Source organism: Anolis carolinensis, unplaced genomic scaffold, assembly GCF_035594765.1.
Source record: "Anolis carolinensis isolate JA03-04 unplaced genomic scaffold, rAnoCar3.1.pri scaffold_8, whole genome shotgun sequence".
NCBI lineage: Eukaryota > Metazoa > Chordata > Lepidosauria > Squamata > Dactyloidae > Anolis > Anolis carolinensis.
Window position 1 is genome coordinate 18,915,015 of NW_026943819.1, and position 14,077 is coordinate 18,929,091.

Sequence of the window (14,077 nt, forward strand, 5' to 3'; positions counted from 1 at the left end):
TTGAACTAGTTTAAAGGGGGATAGGACCATACTTGGAGGTTGATGGGGTGTCTATATATTGTCACCAGTATCAGTAGCATTACACTTCTGTTTATCAGTTGCCGAGGAATGTTATAAAGCTGATGCTGTTGCCCTCATTCTCTACTGGTGGGCTTCCCAGTGGCAACTGGTGGCCACTGTGTGAACAGAATACTAGCCTAGAAAGATCATTGGTTTGATCCATTGTGGATCTTCTTTTGTTTTTTTATTCTCCTTGAAAAAAGTGTGATTCAGTACATAGAAGTCATGGGTAATGGAGAAGAGATAACAAGCAAATTCCAAACTATAACATCAAGATGCAAACATGCTACAAATGCTAAAAGACTGTTATATAAGCCCACACATTTCTACATTTCAACTCCATGCCAGAATTAATGGTTCATAAGGCTAAAATGCTGCATTAGAAAAACCAAAAAACAAAAGAAAGCTGAAGAAAACTGATGAATCATAATGAGTTACCTCCGTCTGAAACAATTTCATTTTCATGTCTTGTGATTTACTTTAAGCAGTGAAGGTCCAAACCCTAAGTCTCTTATTAAAACAACCCAAATTTCACCTCTGGTAAAATTGAAAGTTACATTAGGAATCCATGTATTTGTCAAGGGAAGCTTAAAAATGCATAGCTAAAATCTCTGAGCCCTCAAGGGGAAAAAAGCCCACAAATATTAAACAAAGCGAGGATTAAAATGTTGATGTCTTCTGCCTATGAGAATCGACTCATAGTTTCTGTATGCAGTTCAAGTACGTTAGGTAATAAGAATTGCAAATTATAACCTACAAGTATATTCTAGATTCTTAAAATAACCTGTCAGAGGGGGAAATGTTATTTTCATGCAAAACCCATAGAATTCATATCGACGCTCGGGGGCTGTCCAACATGTACCTGGATAAATTGTTGCTCAAGTTTCAGTGGGTGCAAAACTGAAGACAGCACTCCAGTGTATGGAATGGGGATAAAATAAACCTTGGCTTCTCAAGTCTGTCAGTTCATACTGATCAGAATGAGAGTTGTTATGGATTTTCCTCAAAGAACATTTCCCAGGTTCCTTGGGGTGGGACAGAACAGGCATGTCAGATTTGCCCCACTAGTTTCCATCTGGAGTAAATTTATTATTTATTTATTATTTACTTCTCACCCCAAAGGGGACTCAGAGCAGCTTACAAATTACATTCACATACAATACATTATATTATTGGCATAGTACAATACTAGCATTAAATTACTATATTGTACTATATCATTACATCGTAATATTATTAGTAATATTACATTTAATATATAGTATATAATTAATATTATTAAATTGTCTTATTATCAGTATTATATCATAATATATTATAATATTATCAATATTATATGTATATACAATATATTATATTATTATATATTATTATAAATTAAGCTTTGAATACGATTTCCTGCTTCTTGGCAGGGGGTTGGACTGGATGGCCCATGAGGTCTCTTCCAATTCTACTATTCTATGATTCTAAGCTCTGTGTGTGTGTGTGTGTGTGTGTGTGTGTGTGTGTATGTGTGTGTGTGTATATATATATATGCAGGCATTAAAGGTCCCTTACTTATATGGATTCCATGTTTCAGGGTGCTATGTGATTCAGTATTCCCTTCCTTAATAATAATAATAATAATAATAATAATAATAATAATAATAATAATAATAATACTTTATTTTTCTATGCCGCCACTATCTCCCCGAAGGGACTTGGGGCGGCTAACATGGGGCCAAGCCGAAACAGAAACAAAATACAATAGAGTCTCACTTGTCCAACATAAATGGGCCAGAAGAACGTTGGATAAGCGAATATGACAAATAAAACCAATATAAAACAGTATCAAAGATAACATTCAGATACAGTAAACAAATTAAAAGGACAAAATGCAAAATACAAAAACACAGTTTTAGCCAAATAGGGAAGGCAATAAAACAAACATCACCATCAATAGATAAATGATCTGTAAGACAGCCATGGTGGAACAATAATGGGTCCAAATGTAACAGAGAGGCTGACAAGGACTTGCCAAGCCTAGGGATTGCTACTCTACTTTTTGGTCCATATGGGAACCAATGACACTGAAAGTCATAGCCTTCAGGTAATCTCAAGGCTATAGGTAGGAAGCTGAAAGGCTTTGAAACACAGGTCATCATTTTTCTCCTCCCTGTTCAAGGATATGGCTCAGGAAGGAAGAAAAGAAAAATAGAGGCTTTGTAAATTGTGCTGCTGGGAACAATTTGGCTTATGGAACACGGTCAGAGGTTTAAGGAAGTTGGACTTATGGCAAGGAAAGGATTGCATTTCTCAGCAGTTGGCAAAAATGTTTTTGCTAACCTCTCACAGACCTGGTCAGGAGGGCTTGAAACTGAGTTACGCAGGGAAACAGTATTCTTGAAGGAAGAAATTTATCAGGGGATAATACCCCGACTGTTATAGAGAGACCTTGGCAAGAAGTACAATCACTCAGCAGTGGGAAGAACAACATCTAAGTTGCTAGGAGAGATGGCCAATGGTCTTAGGTGTCACTGATGCGCAGAGCAAGGAAACCAACAAGCTGAATTTGAAGTCAATACAGCAAAGCTGTGTTATATGAAGCATCACTAAAATTTGTTGGGAGGAGTCTCATCATTAGAATGTAACAATCCTATTTCTGAGGAATAGACCAAACAGGAAAGGAAAAAGAGTAGCTTTATGTGTCGAGGATGTTTATGTCTGTGAGGAGATCCATGATGTACGTAAATCCTGGAAGCCAAGTTGAGATATCTGAGTAAAAATATAATGGGGAAAGAAATAACAAGGATGTCATTATGTGTAAAGATTATGGAGAAATGCTAACAGGGGACAGAATAAAGGCAGAACTTCTCAACAGCTTATTTGCCTCAGTTATTTCCCAAATGAAGACTAGGACATGGAACAATGGCTTCAAACTACAGGAAAGGAGATTCCACCTGAACATCAGGAAGAACTTCCTCACTGTGAGAAAGGCTGTTCAACAGTGGAACTCTCTCCCCCGGGCTGTGGTGGAGGCTCCTTCCTTGGAGGCTTTTAAGCAGAGGCTGGATGGCCATCTGTCGGGGGTGCTTTGAATGCGATTTCCTGCTTCTTAGCGGGGGGTTGGACTGGATGGCCCATGAGGTCTCTTCCAACTCTACTATTCTATGATTCTATGATTCTATGATAAACAGTGTTCAACTTGAGGATACTTGAGCAGATGATGCAGTAGGGGAAATGTAGCAGAGAAAAGGTAAAGGATCCAAGTCTCCAAGTCCAGATGAATTACATCCAAGGATATTAAAACAAGTGGCAGAAATCATTTCATAATGACATGCAATCAATTTTGAGAATTCTTGGTGAACAAGAGAAATTCTAGCATTCAATGATGGAGATGAAAATTTGAATTCCCATGAGCAGCATGCAAGAATGAGTCAAGAAAGCGAATTCAATCCTCTCTTGAATTTGTCTACTAAGAAGTTTAATCAAACGTGGAAAGCCATTTGAAACCACAACCAAACTGCACAGTTATAGAGTTTTGGTTCCACGTTCACTGCAATGGCACAGCATATAGAAACTTGGAATTTGTACTTTAAGGAGGAGTGTTTGGAAATCTTTGTCAGAGAGTGCTAGTGCTTTATCACATAATAAACTCCTTTATTCCATAAGATGTTGCCATGACAGTTAAAGTGAAACCATTGTGCTCTAATTGTCTTGTACAAAAGAGCCATCTCTGTCTAAAAGTATCTTAGTCAACTTCAAAGAACAGCAACATGGTGTAATGGTCTGAGTGACGGACTCAAGTTCTAGGAGACCCGAGTTCAAATCCCTACTAGGCCATGGAAACCTTCTGAGTGCATCACATACTCTCATCCTCAGAGAAAAGCAATGACAACTCCCCCTGAACAAATTTACTTTAGTCAGAAAAGATGGAGGCAAACCTCAATAGCAATAGCTGCCATTCCTAGAAGTATGAAAAAAATTCTCACTCTTTATTTCATTCAGTTCTCCAAATCCTATCTGCACTTCTTTCTACTTCTTGTTTTGTATCAGGTTGTGAGATTTTGACTTTGTTTTGGTTTCTGCATTGCATTATTTCCTACATTTTTCTTACTAGTCCCCTTTTAAAGCATTTTCTCAAACATGTTTGTATGTGTCTTTAAAATGTTATGCATTATAATTATTTGTATTTTTCAGTGGGTATAGTTTTCTGTGCACATTATTGCTTTGAAATTCCTTGCAAATCTCACAACTGTGCAGATTTTCAGAGCAAGGTGGGTTTTGTCTCACAGTGGGTCTCAGGAGCTATGAAACTATGACTTTTGTCAAAACTTTACAATTTTAAAAAGTTGTGATGTATTCGTTTCACGGTTGGATTAAGACTTTGGAGAATGCGGTTCGAATCCCTTCTTCACCATAAAAATTCACTGGGAGGCTTTTGAAAAATCACGCTTTCCCACCAAGCAAGGAAGTCAAAAGCAAACCTCTTCTGAACAGATCTTGCCAAGAAGGTTCCATGATAGGTCCATTGTAAGTCAGAGGGAACTTGAAGGCACACAACAACAAAGGATTTCCCATCCCTCCCTATCATCTAGTATGAGTATTCTGAGGTTAGAATGAGTAGAACAACCTTCAGGGATGTTAGAACAAAGTGCTATTTCCACAAACATCCATTGCAGCAATCCCTCCAGCTCAACGAGTATTTGAAACTGAGCCAGATCCTTGCGGCACCTTTGGAAAGTGTAGATAACGGGGTGCAAGCGAGTTCTCCCTGGTGCATGGATGTCTGCCAAAAATGCTTGTCTTGCAGTCTGTAATAAGCTCTTAGACAGCATGTTCAGGGACAGTGCCAGCTGAAGGAGAAAGACAAGCAGCCTGGCCTGGGAGCTACACAAACATGAGATGGCAAGAGAGATCTCTTAGGGTTAAATGAGAGGCTTTCTGAAAACAAGGCAAAAAGGATTAGCATCCCACTCACTCAAGGCTCTGCTCTCTGTGCATTTTGCAAGGTAAATAAGTCTAAGATGAATCAGTACTTAAGAAGAGACTTCAAGGGATACTAATTATACACACACACACAAGGTGAGTATTTTGAACACAATCTTAAGTAAGCTTACAAAGATGCAAGTAATACAACTGAATCAGACCACTGCTTGGGAACTCGTTGCACAACTAGGACAAAGAGGAATGGCTAAGGATCTCATCACATTGACGGGGGAAAGCAGGGCAGTCATGGGGCAACAGAGCAAATTCGTCACCCCACATCCAGCATTGCCCATATTAATAATATAATATATAATAATAATAATAATTTTATTTTTATACCCCGCCCCATCTCCCTGAAGGGACTCGGGGCGGCTTACATGGGGCCAAGCCCAATCCACAACAATAAAACAGAGCAATAAAACAGATCAAATAACAATAAAAACAACTCATAAAAATCACATTCCCCCTTCCGCATCCCATGAGGAAAACCATTGCTGCCTGGCTTCCCCCTGCACTGTCCCTGGCTTACCTTATGAGAACACAGGAAGCCTCCCATGTTCTCGGTGCTCTAATCTTATTGATCTAAAGATATGAAGAAACTTTGAATGTGATTACTGCTTAGAGGTCTGCTAGCAGGCCCATCCTCTCCTACTCTTGGAAATCAACTAAGTTTAAATCAAATGTAGCTGCCAAGTTATTTATAAAACTTTAAAGTGCTAACTGGTCTGCCCCCTTGACTTCGCTTTATATAACTGGAGCTACATCACCTTCAGATGAAGTTGGAATGCATATCCTTATCAACACTTCCTACTGGAGTGCTACTGGATCTGAAGATTGCTCTCAGAAGAACTGGGCACCAAGAATGAGGCTATTGAGCATTTGGGTCCTACACATAGTAACATGACCCAAGAGACACTTTTGTTGCCAGTACACAGTTCCCAGATGGGACTCCTGGTCCTATTGGTAGGGCAGCATGAACCTATATTGTCCTTAAATTGTCCTTGGTTCAGACTACTCAGACTGGGCTGTGATTTCAAGTTCTGAGGTCCAGATTCAGTAAAACATGGCAGAGTTAGCCCCTTGTTCATTATATAAAGAAGGACCCCCTCTTAATTTTGCCCTGGATATTGTCATTCCAGTCCTCTCAGGCTCCTCCTTGGAGAGACTTCCATCCTTGAGATGGGTTCTGCAGTAGAAGAAGAAACCTGGCTTTCCCATTTTCTTTTTCCATACCCTCTCTACCTGAGCTGCTGTACCCAAGACACTGAGATATTGTGAGACAGCAAGCTACCCAACTGCTATACTCAAGACCCTGAGATATTGTGAGACAGCAAGCTACCCAACTGCTGTACCCAAGACCCTGAGATATTGTGAGAAAGCAAGCTACCCAACTGCTATACCCAAGACCCTGAGATATTGTGAGACAGCAAGCTACCCAACTGCTGTACCCAAGACCCTGAGATATTGTGAGACAGCAAGCTACCCAACTGCTATACCCAAGACCCTGAGATATTGTGAGATAGCAAGCTACCCAACTGCTGTACTAAGACCCTGAGATATTGTGAGATAGCAAGCTACCCAACTGCTATACTCAAGACCCTGAGATATTGTGAGACAGCAAACTACCCAACTGCTGTACTCAAGGCCCTGAGATATTGTGAGACAGCAAGCTACCCAACTGCTGTACTCAAGACCCTGAGATATTGTGGGGCAGCCAGCTATTTTGGATGTCTCTGCTGTTGAAGGTGCAAGAGCACAATGATCCACAATGCTCTGCTACAATGTCCAAATGCAATGCCTAGCTGTTTAAAATAGAGCCCAAAAATCCATATTGAAAATGTTCAGAATATATCCAGTAGCAGCACAGGCTAACATTGTCATGCCATAGAGGAAATTTTCCTCGAGTTCCATTTCCTAATTTACAGTGAGAGAAGTAACCAAGTTGAGATTTATATCTACTGCAATTTTCATTTCTTTGTTATTTATATTTCGTTTATTTGTCATCTGTGCCTTCTCATTTCCATTAAAATAACAACCAACATGGACTCCAATAAAATTGCAATATAATAAACAGCCAGATCAAAATTATTGTTTTGAAAGGGAAAAATGCTAGCAAAGTATCAGTAATAAAGTGTTATTATAAAGTACCAAGTGTCAGCAGTAGTAAAATTTCACAATAAACATCATAAATATACTCTCTCTCCTCAATTTAGCCTTCTTTAAATTAAGGATCAGAAGGTAGAAAGAGGAGGAAATAGGAGGACGCTTGAGAGACATGGTGCCAACACTTAAAAGGTTCTCTGTTTCATTTCCATGTTTGCCAATTTAAAGAAGGCTCTGTGTTATACAACCCACAGCTCCATATTCGATACATGACTGTGCCTTCTGACCATTGGACATCCTTCCATTAAATTGAAGTGTCCTTTAAACTGAAATATGGAAAATTAGGAGTCTGTAGAGGGTTAAGGAGAGATTGTAGGATAACAGACAGAATATATTCACACATAAATCACCTTGAAATGAACACTGCCACTATGCAAAATAATCTTTGATCCTATTGTCTGTCCTATATTCACAAAACCATCAAACATAGGTTCCTCAAGTATCAGAAAACCCCAATGAAGAGAATCCTAGGTTAAAAACTTCAGGCCACATTGTATATGGAAAATCTACATAGGGTTTCTTAGTTGTAAACAATGCTGGAGGTGTGTGTTCCATAGAAAATAATTTTCCATGTGAAAACAGAAAGGATCATATACATCCTTTTCCACCATATAATTTTTAAAAGCTATACAATTATCTTTTAAAATAATAGTTTAAGTTAATTGAATAAAATCAATATAAGGTAAAAACTGAAGAAACATGACAAAATAAAACTACTATGACAAAAAAACTACTCATATCAAACCACCACATAAAAATATATATAAAAAGAAATATAAAACTTACTACAGTAGAGTCTCACTTATCCAACACTCGCTTATCCAACGTTCTGGATTATCCAATGTATTTTTGTAGTCAATGTTTTCAATACATCGTGATATTTTGGTGCTAAATTCGTAAATACAGTAATTACTACATAGCATTACTGCGTATTCAACTCCTTTTTCTGTCAAATTTGTTGTGTAACATGATGTTTTGGTGCTTCATTTGTAAAATCATAACCTAATTTGATGTTTAATAGGCATTTCCTTAATCCTTCCTTATTATCCAACATATTCGCTTATCCAACATTCTGCTGGCCCGTTTATGTTGGATAAGTGAGACTCTACTGTACATATAGAAATGTAAACTATCTTTATATCTAACAATGCTGTAATTAACAAAATAGAAAATATGTTTATAACTTTTTTTGAAGTTATACTTTAACTTTTAAGTTCTTATTTCTCTATACATACACCCCATGTATGCATTTAACAAACTAATTTTCAAATATCTTTGTAAAATTTGTTATTATGGGAGCAATGAGGATCTTTGCTATTTTTTCTTGCGTGGCAGAGTCATTGAAAACTATACATTTTTTCAAAGATTTACAACTCTACTCTTATGAGTCATCATACTTTCCTAGACCAGAGACAGGAGGTGTGATGTTGCATTTCAGGAGTGTATAATCTTTCCAGCGTAAGAATTAACATGTGTTGTTGACTCAGGACATGGGGAGTCACACATATAGTCAAGTCTCCTTCCTTACTACCATGTTTCTCCAAAAATAAGACAGTGTCTTATATTAGTTTTTGCTCCCAAAGATGCGCTAGGTCTTATTTTCAGGGGATGTCTTATTTTTCTATGAAGAAGAATTCACATTTATTGTTGAACAAAAAAATGAACATTTATTATATACTGTACAGTAGTTGTCATCACAAACCAGCACAACCAGACAAACTGTGAATCTTATCAAGAATTTCTTGTTACTACCATTATTTCCATGTACAGCAATCTATGGTACGTACATTTACCAGTCCTGCATGCTCTGGTGTTCTGTTCGTTGGGCATACTTCCAAACAAAAACTTTGCTAGGTCTTACTTTCGGAGGAGGCCTTATATTTAGCAATTCAGCAAAACTTCTACTAGGTCTTATTTTCTGGGGATGTCTTATTTTAGGGGAAACAGGGTAGGAGCTTTTCTTCATCCTTTCCCATAACACAGAATGTGAAATAGGTACAAAATGGACAGCAAATCCATGTGTATATATGTATACATATTCAGTACACTCAGGGGTTGCACCCCATGACCTTGGAGTAGCTCAGCTTGTCCTATTTCCATAAATTGTCTGCTTTAGTCATCATAAAACCCTAAGAGGTAGATGTAAAAATACACTCTGATGAACCTCGACCAGCCAAATTCCAATGTGAACTCACCGCTCCAGCCCAGCATCAGGCATTTCTGTTTGATGTCTAATAAATTGAGAGATCTGGCTCAAGGAATGGTTGTGTCCCACTGAGGATCAAACTAATTAGCTTCCAAATGTCCTTTTACCCTCTGAGAGACGAAATGAAGATACAGACTCCCTTGTGAGTGAGAAGTTGTAAGAAACAAAGGGAACCGTGACCTAATTGGCATTGGCAAGACCTGCGGGATAGAATGCATGAGGGGAATGTCAAAATGTTGGGGGAGGCGGGATGTCCTGGAAGAACAGGCAAAGAAAATGCTATTTAATCAGAAATGTCATCATTGAATATTCAGATACATTGGAAGTCAATCAGAAGTATCTTGTCACTCTTTCTAAATGAGAGGATTGAAAATGTTCAGCCCTTGGTATGATATATAGACTAGATTATTGGACAAACAGTTGGGAAGACTAGAGGCATATCTAGCACAAAGAGTCAAAATCAGCTCCATGGCAGATAAATGACACACAAAGGGGCTGGGCTGTGGCACAGGCTGTTGAGCAGCCTGCTGCAATAAATCACTCTGACCATGAGGTCATGAGTTTGAGGCCAGCCCATGGCGGGGTGAGCACCCGTCAATTAAAAATAAAAAATAGCCCCTGCTCGTTGCTGACCTAGCAACCCGAAAGATAGTTGCATCTATCAAGTAGGAAATAAGGTACCACTTATAAAAGTGGGGAGGCAAGTTTAACTAATTTACGACTTGGAATGAGGAAGTGCAGTCAGAGTGGATGATGAAGCAGCTGCTCCCTCCTGTGGCCAGAATCGAACATCCCCTCAGGAGAAGGTTAAATTGCCTCTGCGTCTGTCTGTCTCTGTCTCTGTTTAATGTATTTATGGGCACTGAATGTTTGCCCTTTGTGTGTATAATGTGATCCATCCTGAGTCCCCTTTGGAGTGAGAAGGGCAGAATATAAATACTGTAAATAAATAAATAAAGCTGGTATGGTTGAACACTACACACCAACAACTAGCATTTAGAATGTGCACACACCACACAATAGAGTGGAGAGGCCTTGCTTTCTAATGAATATTTTTTATCGCAACAGGATTTTTTAATTGCAACAATATTTTGTTGTCATTACAAACTACACAAAGAGACACAAGATGTTACAAAATAGCATAAATCCTAAGTATCTATACACAAGAATGTGATTTATGAAGAAATTAAAGGCAGTTGCTGTATTTTAAACACCCAACGCAAAGTGTGCCCCAATAATGTAAATTATATACGTGCCAATACATATCTATTTTCTTTTTACTACCCAATGTTATGCTATCAAACTGGAGTTCAAAATATTATCACCTCTTTTATGGCTTCAATTTGCTTGCAGAAGAAACATGTAGGTCAGTACACATGCATATAAAGTCCGTTATAAATTGAAGATGGAAATTACTTTTGGGGGCTAAATCTCCCCACCTCACCTATCTGCACATGTGGGGAATTGTAGTCCCCAAAGTAACATATGAACACTAAGTACACTTGGGATGAAGAAGAATGTCACCTGGATACCCAGGATTGATTTCTGGTTGGGATTTGGGTAAAGGGGCAGTTTACAAAAGTCCTTTGAATATTATATTATACTATAGTGTAGCCCCTGGTAGTGGTGTTAAAAGTGCTGAGCTGCTGAACTTGCAGACCGAAAGGTTCCAGGTTCAAATCCTGGGAGCGAAATGAGCGCCCACTGTTAGCCCCAGCTCTTGCCAACCTAGCAGTTCGAAAACATGCAAATATGAGTAGATCAATAGGTACTGCTCCGGCGGGAAGGTAACGGCGCTCTATTCAGTCATGCCAGCCACATGACCTTAGAGGTGTTTATGGACAACGCCAGCTCTTTGGCTTAGAAATGGAGATGAGCACCAACCCCCAGAGTTGGTCACGACTGGACTTAACGTCAGGAAAAAACCTTTACCTTTTTATAGTGTAGCATAGTGTTAACTACCTTAGATATGCAAGTGATACCACTTTGATGGCTGAAAGTGAGGAAATGCTGAGGAGCCTTATCACCAAGGTGAAAGAAGAAAGTGCAAAAGCTGGGTTGCAGTTAAACATCAAGAAAACCAAGATTATGGCAACCAGACTGATTGATAACTGGAAATAGAGGGAGAAAACGTGGAGGCAGTGACAGACTTTATATTTCTAGTTGCAAAGATTACTACAGACGCAGACTGCAGTCAGGAAATCAGAAGATGTTTACTTCTTGGGAGGAAAGCAATGACCAAGAATGACCAAATGACCAAAAATACTGAAGAGTAGAGACATCACAGTGGCAATGAAGGTCCGCATAGCTAAAGCAATGGTATTCCCCGTAGTATGGATGTGAGAGCTGGACCATAAGGAAGGCTGAGCGAAGGAAGATAGACGTTTTTGAACTCTGGTGCTGGAGGAAAATCCTGAGAGTGCCTTGGACAGCAAGAAGATCCAATCAGTCCATCCTCCAGGAAATAATGCCCGGCTGCTCACTGGAGGGAAAGATATTAGAGGCAAAGATGAAGTACTTTGGCCACATAATGAGAAGACAGGAAAGCTTGGGGAAGTTAATGATGCTGGGGAAAATGTAAGGAAAAAGGAAGAGGGGCCGACCAAGGGCAAGATGGATGGATGGTATCCTTGAAGTAACTTGCTTGACCTTGAAGGAGCTGGAGGTAGTGACAGCTGACAGGTAGCTCTGGCATGGGCTGGTCCATGAGGTCACAAAGAGAAGCAACTGAACAAATAAACAACAACAGCATAATCTTGTTAACATTGAATTTTTGTTTTCGTGTCAGGAGCAACCAGAGTTGCTTCTGGAGCGAGAGAATTGGCCGTCTGCAAGGCCGTTGTCTAGGGGATGCCCGGATGTTTTTGATGTTTTACCATCCTTGTGGGAGGCTTCTCTCATGTCCTCGCATGGAGCTGGAGCTGAAAGAGGGAGCTCATCCACGCTCTCCCCGGGTGGGATTCAAACCTGGCAGCTTTCAGATCAGCAACCCAACCTCCAAGTCACAAGGCTGTTATCCCCTAGGCCACTGGAGGCTCCTATGTTAACATTGAAAAATAGCTATCACTTTCTTCTGCAATCCCTTTGTTGAACTAAGATAAGGATGGGAAAATGAGTTATTTCACTTTCTCTCACAGTTCAATTTGGCAAATTTGGGCAACTTCTGTTTTTTTAAAAAAATAAATAATTTTTATTGCATTTTTTTTAAGGTACGTATACATGTATTAAAAATTAGGGGAAGAAAGAAAGAAAGAAAGAAAGAAAGAAAGAAAGAAAGAAAGAAAGAAAGAAAGATAGAAAGAAAGAAAGAAAGAAAGAAAGAAAGAAAGAAAGAAAGAAAGAAAGAAAGAAAGAAAGAAAGAAAGAAAGAGAGATACAGTAGAGTCTCGCTTAACCAACACTCACTTATCCAACGTTCTGGATTATCCAACACATTTTTTGTAGTCAATGTTTTCAATACATCGTGATATTTTGGTGCTAAATTTGTAAATACAGTAATTACTACATAGCATTACTGTGTATTGAACTACTTTTTCTGTCAAATTTGTTGTATAATATGATGTTTTGGTGCTTAATTTGTAAAATCATAACCTAATTTGATGTTTAATAGGCTTTTCCTTAATCTCTCCTTATTATCCAACATATTCACTTATCCAAAATTCTGCCGGCCCGTTTACGTTGGATAAGCAAGACTTTACTGTACATACATCAACCTGTATGGATCTATAACTAGATATTGGCTGGGAGGACAAGAAGGGAGAAAAAGAAAGAAAGAAAAAAACACCAAAAAAAGGAATAGGAAAAGAAAAAAAGAGAAGAATGAAAAATGATAGAATATAAACAAGTATAAATGAGATTGGTGGATGATAAGTTCTCCGGTCCATTCCGCATTTTTTTAAATGAACTGAAACTATCACCCATGCCTAAATCAAATGTATCCTCTCAACATTCATTCTGGTTTTGATGATAAATACTTTATTTCCTTTTTCTATAAGAGATGGTAAGCTCTAAAGAAATTTCACATCCTTATATCTACATCTCCCATTTGCAGGGAAAGGAAAGAGTTGAATTTAACTCTATTTTCTCCGATGGCGAGAAAAATCACATGGTACATGATACCAATGTTTGGTTCTTAAAGTCACCAAGGAATTCCATCTCCCCTTGATTGGCATTTTAATTAGCTCCTGTCCTTTGGCTGCCACTGTGATCAGATTGAAGAAAGTGGGAAGCTTATAGACCACTGTCGCTATCTTTAGATTACAATGTTTTAGAAGGGGGGGGGGGGGAAAGGAAAAATCTTAGCAACACTAATTCTTGATGGAGGCAATGCAGTCAGATGGCCACTTTCAGATTGGGACACAAGTTTAATCTTATCATGTTAACAAGGAACTACTGAGCCAAGAATTTTTTTAACCCCAAACTGAAACTCGCTCATAAAACCTTGACTCTCTCAGGGTCTCATCAGGAATGTGGCAAAGGCTCTGAAGCAATAAAGACAGCGTGAGTGAATTCAAGCTTTCTTGCAAAAGGTACAGAAAGTCCTTGATGCCTTTTTAGAAAAGACAAGGTACCGTATATACTCAAGTATAAGCTGACCCGAATATAAGCCGAGGCACCTAATTTTACCACAAAAAAACTGGGAAAACATTAACTCCAGTTTAAGCTGAGAGTGGGAAATTT

At 38.7% G+C, this 14,077-nt stretch overlaps 1 protein-coding gene across 2 annotated transcripts in view; it reads right to left on the bottom strand.

Moving 5' to 3' along the window:
- The window catches only part of kirrel3 (kirre like nephrin family adhesion molecule 3), a 960,216-nt gene that overhangs the window by 915,633 nt on the left and 30,506 nt on the right, over nucleotides 1–14,077 (bottom strand). The gene's annotated exons all lie outside the window — the stretch shown is intronic.